Below are 14,449 nucleotides of genomic sequence, written 5' to 3' on the forward strand. Positions count from 1 at the left end.
GCAGACTTTGGAATCATAGGTCCGTATTTTTTTGAGGAGGAAGGGCGAACAGTTACAGTTACGTCTCAACGTTATGTGCACATGCTAAACAACTTCCTGAAGCCGAAACTGAATGAAATTGGAAATCGTGTTGTACGGTATCAATAGGATGGTGCAACCGCTCACACAGCAAGACAATCTATGGAAGTCCTAAGACAAATGTTTCCAGGGCGTTTAATCTCACTGCGAGGTAACATGCCGTGGCCAGCTCGTTCACCCGATCTTGCTGCTTGTGACTTCTTTCTATGGGGCTACTTAAAGAGTAAAGTCTATAAAAACAAACTGAGGACAACCGACGAACTCAAAGCTGCTATCCGACACGAAATCGCGGAAATTCCACAAGAGATGACGACGAGAGTAATGCACAATTTCCGAGTGAGGCTTCAGTCGTGTATAGACAATGACGGTCGCCATTTAAATTATATTATTTTTAAGTAACGAAAACTTTAATCATTTAGATATACAATAAATGACAATGATAATTCTTATTATGGTATAATAAAAGTTTGACTAAAATCTATTACGTATTTTTTTATTAGCCCTTCAAACTGGGGAGTTATTTCTGCCGCTCCCTGTATATCAACATATAAATGTTTCATTGTTAAATTTTTTACTAAGATAAACCAATGATGTAGAATTGTAATATCTGAGCAACTGACTAACATCTATTCACTTTAGTTTCAAAATGTTAAAAAAATTCCTGGAAAAATCTGTATAATTTTTCCGGAAAACTTTAATGTCGATAAAAATAATTTTTTTAACAAAGTATTGTGATCGAAAATATAGATATGATCGAACAAAATTAGGCAATAAAGAAGATTGCTTAAAAAGAAAACCTAATTAAAGAAAAGAGTTGGCTTTTTACAAAAGATTTTGAAGAATCGTGCTTTCCTTCCATATACTGGTACCTCTTTGATTATGAAAATAAAAAAATAAAAAATGAACTAAAAATTTCCTAAGAGACATTAGCCATAAACTATGGTCTCGTAAGAAACCAATTGCCTCGTAAAAGATAATTGAAATTATAAAGGAATTATTCTATCCTTCGAGTAAAATTTTGAGGTACGGGAACCATGGTGACCATATCTCCTCCCCACCTCCTTCACCAATTGTGGTCAAGATCAAGTGATATCGATAAGTTATGAACAGAAGTAATTGTATTAATTTTCAAAAAAATCGGCTCATTTAGTCTATATATATCAAGAATATTAATAAGTGGTGAAAAAAAAAACAACAAAAAATACACTATATTATCCCTCCCTGAATTAAAGTCTCCAAATACATAACTAAAATAACTTATTAATATAATATAATCATTTAACACTAGGTTGAGTCCGGTAATGACAAAAAAAACGTTTTTTTTACCCCTTCCACTTTATTTTGGTTTGAATATGATTACACACAATCAGAAAGTATGTTTCTTAATGAAGGGCATTATCAGGACGAGTAAGGTCTGAGTATCTGCCTACTTCCTTGACCTACTGTGACCAAAATTAAATGGCATCATCATTAATCCATATACAGAATCGTGGTTTCAAATTTCTCAAAATGGGTTCATAACCCTAAAAGTTATATAGCAAACAAAGGCCCATTATTCATACATACTTATATACATCCTTCTGAAATTTTTCAATGTAAAATTGTGTTTTTCGGAGGAAGGAGGTCAACAAAAAAGGCAAGATTTATAAAAACCCTGTCGTGCAAAATTTGTCCCGATTAGCATAATTTCTTTAAACCGTATACTGCATAGATGTACAGTATAATTATATAATAGAGAAAATAAAATGTACTTTTGAATGTAACCATAAAATTTACGGAAAATCAACGTGAAAAGTGAGCATGAGTGTGTAAAATTACTTAAACAAGATTATAGGACCGTAATAAAGTATTCCGTTATAATTAGTATGTAGAATTATAGACGTTTATTTACGTTATACACTATTGACATCCTACATTCCATCAGGAAATTTTCTTGGCTTCAAAATTTCACCCAAATCGTAATAAAACTTCATGAGAATAACAGAACAATGAAAATAGAACAGAGAAATAGAACCGTACAATAAATACAAACAGGTACACCGCACGCGTACTGACTGTATTCCGTATTAACACGTAAGTGTATGGTTAAATAATAAAGGCGTATTTTATATATAAAATTATTATAATTGTTACAATAATATAACACCGTATAATGTCTAATTTTCCGAAAATTAATTAAATGCCAAGTACTATAAGGTTTGACATTTTGAATGGCCTACTAACACTGTAGAATGACGGCAATTAATCGACATTGTTCCCTTGTCTGTAAAGGGTACGACCTAAACATTGTCAGTCACCTCTTTCTGCTACGTATTCCCCTTACCACTTAAAGCATAACAATTTAGTTTACTCAGCCATACCACAATTACTTCAGCGATAGTGAATGAGGTAGATGCATATATAGAGGATGAACATTGATTGTCTAGTCTTTTACAAAGTATCCGCTGATTACCGTCATTGTGTTCTGTTAATTAATCACTTAAATTTCCAAAAATAAATTAAGCTGGTAAAATAATAATTTACAAATTAATTGTCTGATTTAGACAGAGTATTTCTAAAATGGTGGGGTGGCTATACTTTTTCGAATTCTACTTGTAAAACGATACAAAAGATATCCTTAGGAAAAATGGCAATTTCTCCTTCGTTCTCCCAATGTCCGCCATTTTGTTATTTTTATATAAAATTTTACATCTCGAGTTCGGATAGAGGAATCATATTAATATTTGGTAAGCGTTTTTGTAATAAAGTTTTAAAATTAGAAAAAAATTAGGACTTAAAAATACCTTCACAAATTACAAAACTGCGGCCATCATTATTTTTCAATCGGTTTTATCTCTATAAATATAAGTTTTATCAAAATGTATGTTTTTGCTAAAATATTAAGTCTTTTATTTTGAATAAAATTACATTTTACTTTTTTTTTAAATCAGTTAACAAATCGTTAAGTGATGGCAGAAAATTGATGTAATTTTATGTCTGTTTTCATATCATCCACTATTCATTCAATTCAATAACAAACAAATTCAGTAACAAACAAAGCAATGCACCATGTGTTTTTAATGAAGAATGAAATTATTATTTCCATTCTCGGAAGTACCAGAGGAACTTCTTTCCGAAAAAAATCAAAAACATTTATCTAATTTCACATATTATATGTTTATATTATATATTTATTATTTGTTAATTTTAATATATAAAAATTAAATGAAAAATAACAGATTTAGTTTAGTTTTAATTTTATCTCTGTTAGGGATTAACGGGGATAAAATCCTTTTCCTTTCCCTCAAAAGAATTATATTTAATCGTGAGCCTGATTTAACAACAAACTGATTCACCGCAGTTTTCAGAGAGTTTCATTTTCCCGGTGAATATATCTATAATAACTATTAAAGGGGAAAGTATGGTGTTCATATAAAAAATGGGGGTCAGTTGTTTTCAATTCACTGAAAGATTTTCAAGTAAAAAGATAGAAATGGTACTATGTGATGGTAGTGATTAACAAGCCTGATTCATCTTACCATGCATTGACCGCAAATTTGGCCAACTCAATTTCTAGTTAACCCTGTTCTTAACGGGGCACGGGGTCTTCAGGTTATATCTTTTCTGGAGAAGGAGGGCTATATAGGCACTTCCGAGTGCCTATATTGTGGAGACTATGACTCCCCTGAACATGTTGTGTTCAGGTGTCGACGGTGAATGGTCGAAAGACCAAAAAACACGATTGTACCAGCAATGTTATCTGGAGTCGAAAAATTCAGGGCTGTGTCAGAATATATAACAGCGATACTACAGCACAAAGACAGGGATGACGAGGTAGCGAGGGGATTATGGAGAGCCTCCTGCGGAGTCGTCGTTCGTTCGGGCTTGCCGGGATGGGCAGCGACGATGAGACAAGAGCTCCGTCGCCCAAGAGCTGTTAAGATCGAGACCCGGCTGAGGCCCCCTCGGGGGACCCGGTTAGAGGCAGGCAGCTGTTAAAAGACCGAGACTTCGGTGTGGGCCCCTTTGTGGGATACTCACATCGGAGACAAGGCATCAAGACCTAGTCCCGACCCCTAGGCTAGGGTTCAGGAACGACATAGTCGAGCCTGGATACCTTGCCCTAGGGGTTAGACAGAGGCAATGAAACGAACTGTTAAGAGTGGACAATCCCCTGGGCTATGCTTATGCTTCACGGTGAATCCAGCCCAAGGGGATAGGGAAACGTTCAAGTCCTAGTAAAGTCAGTTATTTTTACACGGATTTGAATACTAGGTCGTGGATACCGGTGTTGTTTGGTGGTTGGGCTTCAATTAACCACACATCTCAGGAATGATCGAACTGAGACTGTACAAGATTACACTTCATTTACATTCATACATATCATCCTCATTCATCCTCTGAAGTATTATCTAAACGGTAGTTACCGGAGGCTAAACAGGAAGAAGAGAGGGGTAGAGAAACAAGTAATAAATAAAAAAAAGCCCGATTCGTCTAGAAGATGAATGAAGGAAAAGATTATTAAATGTTAATTTTTGAAGATTGAACATTTTTTAAATATTTCATTCCATGTTGGCGTAAATTTTATTTTCACATAAGGTTGAGTTAGGTAATTTTGTTGATTTTTAGACTGAAAACAATCTTTACTAAAATATTAAAAGTAATTAATATTCAAAGTGATATATCCAACTTAGTAGCAAATAAGAGTTAAGTCCCAGAGATCTTTCCGTTTTTCAAACCATCATCAAGAATTAAAATATTATAAATGTCGTCGTACATTTTATATTATATAGAACCGTACATTATTTCAAATCAAATTTCATCATCATGAATAGAAATAATTAAAAATATTGCTCTTACAAACTGTTGTAATATTAATACTATAAATAAATTATACGATAGAATAAATAATAAAATTAATAAGATATACAATATAAAATTATTACCAGATAAAACTGAAAAAATATACCTAAATAATGAATTCACCTCTCATAATCAAAAAATTGAAAAAAAATATAAAAAATTAATGTAACACCTGCTTACACTACTAACAATAAATTAATTAATATATTAATATTAATTATAATAAGATAATAAACAGCAATGGTTCTAACCTTAACAAACAGGGGGGTATATAGTCTAGCTTGTGAAGATTACTGTATGATATATCTCGGTATCACCAATCGTAAATTTTCTATACTTGCAAAAGAACAAATTGATAATATTAAAACTATAAACCCGGAAATAATTTGCTAAACATATTTTAGATAATGGTTCATACTTACTATCCAAATGCATTTATAAAAATTTTAGATATCATTTACAATCATTATTTTAATACACGTAATTTAGAGATATCAAATTATATATCTCTATTTTTATATATATATATATATATATATATATCTTTATATATCATTGGTCTTTGATAAATAAATATTTAGCTTCACATGTATACATACAAATAGGGTTTACTTTTAATAAAAGAGTAATATTTTTAACTTGTTTTACCGTATTGTAATAAAACTTTCGAAGAATATTTTATTTAAACGTTCAGTATTTATAACTTCTTACGTTAGATCATTTAGTTTTTATTTATAATTAAATTAATTTAAAGTTTACAGTGAGGGTGTATTTTTCTCGAGATAAAGTATTCTAACATAAAACTATGAAAAGGTTTAGGTAGTTGCAAAGAGAAATTTTTGACTACAGTTGTAGTTTTTATCAAAAGGTTGTTTTCGCCGATAGCATTGTCTATCAGCTGTTAGTACTTTTATTCATCTACTCTACTGGAATCCATAAATTTACAGATTGCTTTATTCAGCCGCTATTACACTAAAATGATTTAATATTTAAATTAGGTCTATATATTTAATTATTTACATTAATTTATTTATAAAGAATAATCTTTACACCTTTAATTAATTAATTTTAAACTGTACGTAAGTTACTATGAAAGAGATTTCAACATTTTTAACTCCGGATATCTTTTTCATAATTTACCAAGCGTATGCTGGATCACTGGAACGTTATAAAATGAAATGATGGGTTTCATCCAACAATTATACGCTTTTTAGAGCGTACAAAATAAATCTTTGGATGATTAAAATGTAAACCTCGAATTTTTCCATGTAGATATTTTTGTAATAAATTTAAAATCCTAACGCTTTTTTACATTTATATTTTTTTAATTACCGTCATATACATTTATAGATTCTTAAAAATGCCCCATTGGGATGAGTTACGTAATGTTACGAAGCATAGAGTAAAATGAATTGAGAGTAAAAAACAAAAAACATAAAATCCTTTGAGTAGGCTGTGCTTTATATAGACTTTAAAAGCGTTTATCCTAAATTTACATTTGCATTAAAAAGGAAAAACGTATCACCTGTTTACGGAAATATGTTTATGAATGCTTTTAAAAAATTATAAATTAATGAACTATTTAATTATTTATTACAGGTTTTAAAGTTATTTTTAATATTTATATATGAGATAACATTAGCCGCTTGTTTGTGGAATAACGAATAGAACTTAATATTAAATATAAATTTGTACATGCATGCAAATCTAAGTACATAGATACAACAATAATAATAATAGTAATGCGCAAAAAAAAAGACATTGTCGGGTAGTTTAGAATAGAAAGACATATAGAATCCTGTAGCTTTGCAACTAATAGTTCGTTTTGAAACGGTTCGTTAGCAGTTCGTCTCTTAGTTTATAGTCAGGTAAAGTACTAAAAGTCGAAATGGTTTCGGACCGAAGCAATTCTATAACAATGGAGTTCTTATAAAAGAGACCATTTATACCGTTAAGTTCAGACAACTGTCGTTAATACGTGCTAATGGCCATCCGTTGGTCCTGTGAGGATTATTTAAAACAATGGATTAAACAGATCTATATATACATAGTTATAGTACTGTTACAGTAATGGTCACTAAAAGACAACAATTAATTATTGTTGCATTTCTCAAGTAGTTAGTACTGAGCATTTTTAGAAAATTTTAACAAGAGATAATTATTAAAAATTAAAGAACACGACTGCCAAAAAAAAATTACATATATTTATTTATTTATTTATACAGCCTATGACATTTCCAGTAATGTAAGAATTCTAAAGCGGGGTCGTACATCTGAATCGGTTCAGCTGTTGAGCTACTACGGTGGAAAAAACATACTCCAAATCCATTACACTTCTTTTTGGGTAATCGTGTAAAAAAACAGCAGTAAGAAAACAACTCACCTAGGAGATACGAGGTTTCCAAATCGTTCAGAATGAAATTTTGAGACGCAAGTTATTCAAAAACGGCTCGCTCATCTGTAAATTTTTTCCATATTTTTAAATTTATTTAAACACACGCACATCTATATAACCTATGTCACTCCTGTAACGTATAAATTCCAATGCCGGATAATACATCTAAATCGGTTCAGCAGTTGAGCTGCTACGGTGATATATAATTTACATACACTCTAAATACATTACATTCCTTTTTGAACAGTCGTGTAAAAAAAACGATTTTCTGCTGACCAGTTTCGCCAAGAGATTACAACCTAAACTTACTTTTAAAATAATCATTGTACGGGTACTCAGTAGGCCTAAACCTATAAATATTTATCCATATTCTCCTAAATTTTTACAACGAAAAGCTTCAAAATCCTGAACATTTTTAGTTTTTTATTGAGGTGTGATATTTTAACACAGCTCTAACCCCAGTGTTTTCCTTTTTTATCTCCAAAGCACAAATATAACTTTAGTAAAGAAGTATAAATCGAACGTATGAATGGTTCTTACGCTGCGCTCAGCTGACCGGCGCACCACGTGGTTCCCACTGCGCCAATACCCGTTAAAATAAAACTGTGAGCACATACATCAAACAAGCCCGAGCACCATCCTTTTTTATGGGGAAATAAGAGATTAGTTGATCCTAAATATTAATTTTCTACTAAAAATTATTGCAACATTGGTGGCCCGACCACAATGATTAGATCGCTTAAATAAATATATATTCTCATTGATTCAAACACCATCATAAAAATAACTGAATTTCATTCCACATAATTTTTCTTTATAGCTATTTATCGACATTTTCAGATGAAGATAATATCGATACAAGATTCCAGGATATAAAATACCTTTTATAGAGATTCGACAGTATATATTTTGTGAATTATATCGAAACCTGTCATCATATTTTACCATTGCGAAATTTAAAATAGAGCTGAACACAATGGTATAATCGTCTCTAGTTAGCCATTAAATGAAATATAATTCCAAAAAATTAAATTTAGAAGAAATAAAACCGTTTACAAAAGATTTTTACTTTAAATTGGAATTAAATTACTTAAAATTTAAATTTATACTTTTGAAATAGTTGAGATAAAGTTTTATCTCTTTAACCTATATAACAGGAGTGATAAGGTCGTGGCAGGTAATGTGAGTTGGATGATCCATGGGTTTGGTTTAAATATTTTAACAGCAAAAATTGTTTGTATTTTATTATTATACTAAAAACATCATTTTAAATTATATAATATTTGTAAGTGCTATTTATTTGTCGCAAAGTAATCATTTATTTTATGGTTGACAGATGCAGTCTTTCCCTTTCATTCGAAAGTTTCTGGGTTCAAATCCGGTCAGTCTCGGGGCTTGAGGCGGGTGCAAAGTGAGATCTCACCGGCAGGGCGAGACGTGGAGGCCCGTTAGAGTAAAGGACACTCCCGTGGGTTGTGTAATACTTAACTGCAGGATCCGGCGCGGAGAAGAAGAGAAAAAAATCCGGTCAGTCTAAAAATTTGTCACATGCTACTAATTTCATTTCTTATTATTAAAAAAAAATAATAATAACTGTAATTGGGTACAGGCCTATAATTTCAAATTTCGAATAGAATTTTTTTAATGTATTTTTTAAGACTTTTTGCTTTATTTCAATAACCCTAATTAGGATAAAATTATATTTATAAAAGAAAATATAACGCGATTAAATTGTAAAAATCACACATCCTAAAGTTTTTCAAATACGGTACACCACTGCATTGTAATGTGTGTATAAAAAAGTTTAACTATCTCGAAATCAAAATTGAAATTAATTATAAAAAATCCATTTTTTTCTATTTCGAACTCAAAATGGAATTAATTGTAAAACATCCGTTTTTTTTTCTCGTTGTTTTGGTAACGTCAGGTAACTTTATAAATTTTAATCAAATTAATCAGTTTGGACCAAAGTCACGTTATTCCAGATCATCAGTTCGATTTCCGTAGTGGATACTTCATTATTGAGCAAACGCACAAACTTATTAACGTCATCAGCAGAAGCTTAGAGGAGAAGAGGTTCTGATCGGCAGCATTCTTAGATAGCTGCCGATCAGTACCTCTTCAGAAGGCTCCATCAGGCCTTTAGCAAGGTCTGGCTGCCGGGGCTTTTATACAATTTGAAAAAGCCTTCCTCAGTATTACAATGTTCTTCGTAATTATCTGGATGGGCATTTCTCCCACGTAATATGTATTCAAAAATTATCTACATTTTTCAACACTAAGTTGGAGGTACTGAAGGCTCATTTTTGGGTCCTATCTTATCTTCACTACCGACTTTCCGGTCGAGAATGGAAACATTCTCGCTTTTTTTTTCGATGACATGATTATTCTACCTGTTGATGACAACCCAACTGCGGCCTTAACTAACTACAATCTGAAAAATCAAATCTAATCAGCAAGTGGCTTGGTTCGTGGAAGATAAGGGTTAATCAAGCTAAGTCAAACCATGTGATATTCGTAATGAGAAGATGAGGTTGCTTACGGGTCAACCTTGATGATATTTTAATCCCGCATGAAAGTTTAAGGTACTTGGTTATTCTTCTGGATCGTCGTTTAACGAGGAAGGTTCATTTGAGGGAGAATAAAAAACAGCCTAACATGAAGTTCAAGTTAATAACGGTTGCTAAACAGGAGGTTTGAGTTATCCTTGCCTAATAAACTACTTATAAGTTCAGCAATTTTGAAACCAATATCACGGCAATGAAGACAAATGATGAGATCATTCAGCGGTTTTAAAACACACTAGCGAAGTGTATAGCTGAGACGCCGTGGTTTTTGTTTGATATTATTTACCTAAGGTTCCTAATAAAATGTAACCAATTGTAAATAAAAATATTTAAATCCACGAATATTAGGGTCTACGGTATGTCAAAAAATAAATACAACGTTTCAGTCTGAAACAAGAACTTCGTCTAAATGACTACGTTAAACATTTGGTCGTAAACCTTCTAGACAACGGTGAGGATGTTAGAAGACTTAAGCAGCTACACGTTCTGGACCTTAGTAAATATAATTTAATTTCACCCGATGAGTGTTGTGCGTTAATCAATCCATTTCCTTACTCTTTGTTTCTGTTTTTACTTTCATTTTTAATTTCGTTTTCTTTTTTGATTTACTTTTTCAATTCTAAGTGTTTCATTATCATTTTATTCTTATTTTTTTCTACTATAATATTGATGATAGTATAGTCTGTACAGAACTGTACAGTTCTGCCGTGTACGTTCTAGGTTTTGCCCTGGAAAGTTCTATAAATAAAAATTTGAAATAATTTATCAGTATATAAAATGTTTAAATTCCTTCTTATTCTGTGCCCATTCATTACTAGTCAGATGTTTGTAACTGCGTGTTCTGTTTATAAACATTCCTTACTATACTTCACCTACAATACAGAATCCAGTCGACTGTCTTATGTTGTAACATAATAACTTTCTCCCAACATCTATTTGGGTTGGGAGGAACCCAACCCAAATGAAAGGAAAACCTCAGTTTTCCTTTCAATAAATAGTTGGAGCAAGTTGCTATAGTCGATATGACCTAGATATGACGCTTTCCTTCATTTTAATTCAGCTGGCAGCTCTCGATCAATGTTTATTCAACTTACAACCTTCTCATTTCTTACCCGGGCTATATTTTAAGCAGCCCAGTAATGGATTTATACTTCCAAGGCCTTCATCTCTGTTCATTATAACCACTTTTAACATCCGAAAAAATTCTAGGTTATCAAAACTGTCATTTTACATGGATAAAGAAAAGATTGCGGTAAAAATAATCTTTATGAATTATATATATTTGTACGAGATCTGTAAATGAAGTAATGAGACTAGTTTTTTTTTTTTTGGCTACCAAAGTGGCAACACTGTAAAGTAAACATATGACTATATGAACAGCTGATTTATATTAGGTATTAATATTTTTGGTCTACTGTTGCTACGTGAGACAAACTTTTTGTAAAACGAATTTTTGTTGTGCGTTACAAAAATGAGTGATACTAATTATGAGCAACGTTTTGCAATCAATTTTTATGTTAAACTCGGTGAGAATGCTATTGAAACTTTTTCAAAATTGAAAAGGGCGTATGGAGATGACGCTCTATCACAAGCAGAAGTTTTTAGGTGATTTAAAACATTTTCAGATGGCCGAGAATCAGTTGCGAACGATCCACACTGGAAGACTATTAACATCAAAAATTGACGACCATGTTGAGCTAATCAGAGACTTGATACGGTACGACCGGCGATTAATTGTCAGAATGATTGCAGAACAATTGAATTTGAATGGGTACCACACATCAAATTCTGATAAACGAATTGGACATGAAAAAGATTTGTGCAAAATTGGTCCCAAAAAACCTCACTGTTGAACAGAAAAACAATAGGATGGAAGTGTGCCGCGATCTTCTAGGGCGAATTTAGCACACTTCAAACTCACCGCGTCCCAAAAAAGCAAAAATGAGCAAATAAAAACCGTGCTAATTTGTTTCTTCGATAGTAATGACATTATCCGTAAGAAGTTTTTGCCTACAGGACAGACTGTAAATTAATATGTTTATCGAAAAATTCTTGAAAGACTACGGAAAGGTGCCCGCATGAGACCAGCCGTCAAAGATAACTGGATGCTGCATTATGATACAGCATCTTGTCACACTGAATTCTCAATTGAGTTTTTACAGACCTCGTATATTTATATATGTTTTGTTCTATGTTTCTTAAGAAAAACTGTCCACGGTTTCTAATATACACTATTTTGAATTTATGAAAATTTATTTTAAAAATATTCTAAAATATACTAATATTGTATCAATAAATAGTTGGCCTATATAAATTTCCAAATAATCTTAATGCATTTCCCACCATAGAGCTGTAGCGGTGTCATTTTATTTCATATGGGAGGTTGAAATTCTGATCAAGTATAGCGTTTAAAAGTCTTAAAATTAATTTATACCAATATGCCTCTATTAGAATAGCTTCATAAAACGCTTCGTAAATAAAGCATCCTCATATACTTCCTGTCTATCTCAAAAAAAAATTAAAATTTTTATAAAGAATAACGAAAACAAAAAATATCGTTGTCGTAAACCCTGAAATCATAAAGTTTTTCAATGCCTAGCAACAGATCGAAATAAAATTATCTAAGTAATCTTAAAAACATATAACATTTTTATAAAGTTTAGAACTAAAATTACATTAAAATACAAAAAATATATAAAATTACCTTGTTTGACCGGATTTTATTATCCTGAAACAAATAAAAAGAAAAGAAAATCTAAATAATTATTTATTTATTTACCGTAAAAGTTGTATATTAAATACAAAAATTTACATACAAAAAAATACATAAAATATTTTGTATTTTTTTTCCAACCATTCTCTCTGCTACTGCCGGGTCTGAGTTAATATGATATGGTTTATAACGGAAAAATTGTTTTTTTTCTTTAGTTTCTTATAGGTACTTTATTAACCTGTTATGAGATTTTTTATTACTGCATATTATTATTTTATTTATTTTATTAAGCTGAAATTTCCTTTAATATTTAATGAACTTGGAAAGTTTAATGAATGGTATAAAATACTAAATTTAACATGTTTCCCATATGTCGCTGAATTCTTATGAAAAAAGTTTTTCAATATCATAACCGTACCTTTAATTTTATAGATCCAGTTTTTTATCTTTTTTGCCCTCTTTTATATTTTTATCTTAAAAAATAAACAGAGTTGTTCACATAGTGTTAACGACGCTTTCCGAGCCCCGTTCTAGTGTTACCGAGTTACGGACTAGCGAAAGATTTCTCCCTGATTCCTGGACAAAAAGTGAAATAAAACCGTGATGAAATTCTAGGAACGCAAATTACTGAATAATCGTGATGGTTGCTTGTTATTTTTCATCTAAAGAATTGAATAAAATGGATCGAAACAAGACGATACCGTTGGTTGTGCTTTTGTTGTCGATGGAAGAACTTATATGTTTGGCCTACCCAAACATATTACGAGTAATACGAGTGTGTTCACCGCTGAACTACTCGCTATAAATAAGGCTCTAAATATTGTTAACTATAAATATAGAAACATTGTTTTTTGCAGTGACTCGTGTAGTGCTCTCCAGGCGTTAGAAAACCTTTATTCCAAACATCCTGTCGTCATTGAAATTTACGATGCAATCTCTGAGTTAGGTAATCGCAACACAGAGGTCAATTTTTGCCGGGTCCCTAGCCACGTAGGGGTTCCACGTAACGAACAAGCAGATTACGCTGCTAAAGAAGCGTGTATTCAACCTCCTTTCACCACCCGAGTTACTACCTTTGATTTTATTAATCGTGTAAAACGATTACTGCGAGCAAGGTGGCAAAGTGACCGGGTGACTACCGTTGATAATAAACTCCGACGGATTAAAGATTATCCCATGTTGCCATGGGACTCTTCTTGCAGAAAAACTCGTCGTGAGGAAGTGGTCCTCTGCCGGTTACGGATAGGACATACGAGGATCACACACGAGTACCTAATGTCGGGAGGAATCGCACCCGTATGGACACGATGCAACTGCCTCATGACTGTGCACCACATTCTCGTGGACTGCATATGTTTTCCGGCGTTGCGTCGTAAGTTTAATTTACCTAGAAACATTTGTGATATCTTGTACAATAATAGCGACATTTTGTACCGGATGTTTCTCTTTTTGCATAGTACCAGGTTACTGCAAAAAATTTAATATTATCATTTATATTTTTATGCTAAAAGAGATTTTCATAATTTTTAACCTTTACTTTCAATTTTGATTTTTTTGGTTCTATGTCTTTAATTTTATTGTCCAAAAGAGAGTCTTTTGCACAACCTATCGGAATTAGGTAAGTTTTATATAGTTTCTTTATTGTATTATTTTAACTTTTATATTTAGTCTACTACGTCTGCGATATTAGTTTGAGTTTTATTTCACCTTTTTGACTTTTGTTTTAATAAATTTTTATTATATGAATAATCTTAATTTTACACCGTACAAGTTTTATTATTCTGGAGTTATTTTACCGTTTTACTCATAAAAATTCCGGGTGATGATAACGCTCAGGCGTTTTTTGCCCCAAAA

The 14,449-nt window shown here is 31.9% G+C and overlaps 1 long non-coding RNA gene across 1 annotated transcript in view; it reads left to right on the forward strand.

Moving 5' to 3' along the window:
• Positions 1-8,803, forward strand: part of LOC142328006 (uncharacterized) — a 63,327-nt gene extending 54,524 nt beyond the window's left edge. Inside the window, exon 3 of the long non-coding RNA XR_012757152.1 lies at positions 8,652-8,803. This is a non-coding gene — a long non-coding RNA (uncharacterized LOC142328006). The remainder of the gene's footprint in view (positions 1-8,651) is intronic.
• The last annotated feature ends 5,646 nt before the right edge of the window (positions 8,804-14,449 follow it).

Source organism: Lycorma delicatula, chromosome 7 (assembly GCF_047948215.1).
Source record: "Lycorma delicatula isolate Av1 chromosome 7, ASM4794821v1, whole genome shotgun sequence".
NCBI classification, from domain to species: Eukaryota; Metazoa; Arthropoda; class Insecta; order Hemiptera; family Fulgoridae; genus Lycorma; species Lycorma delicatula.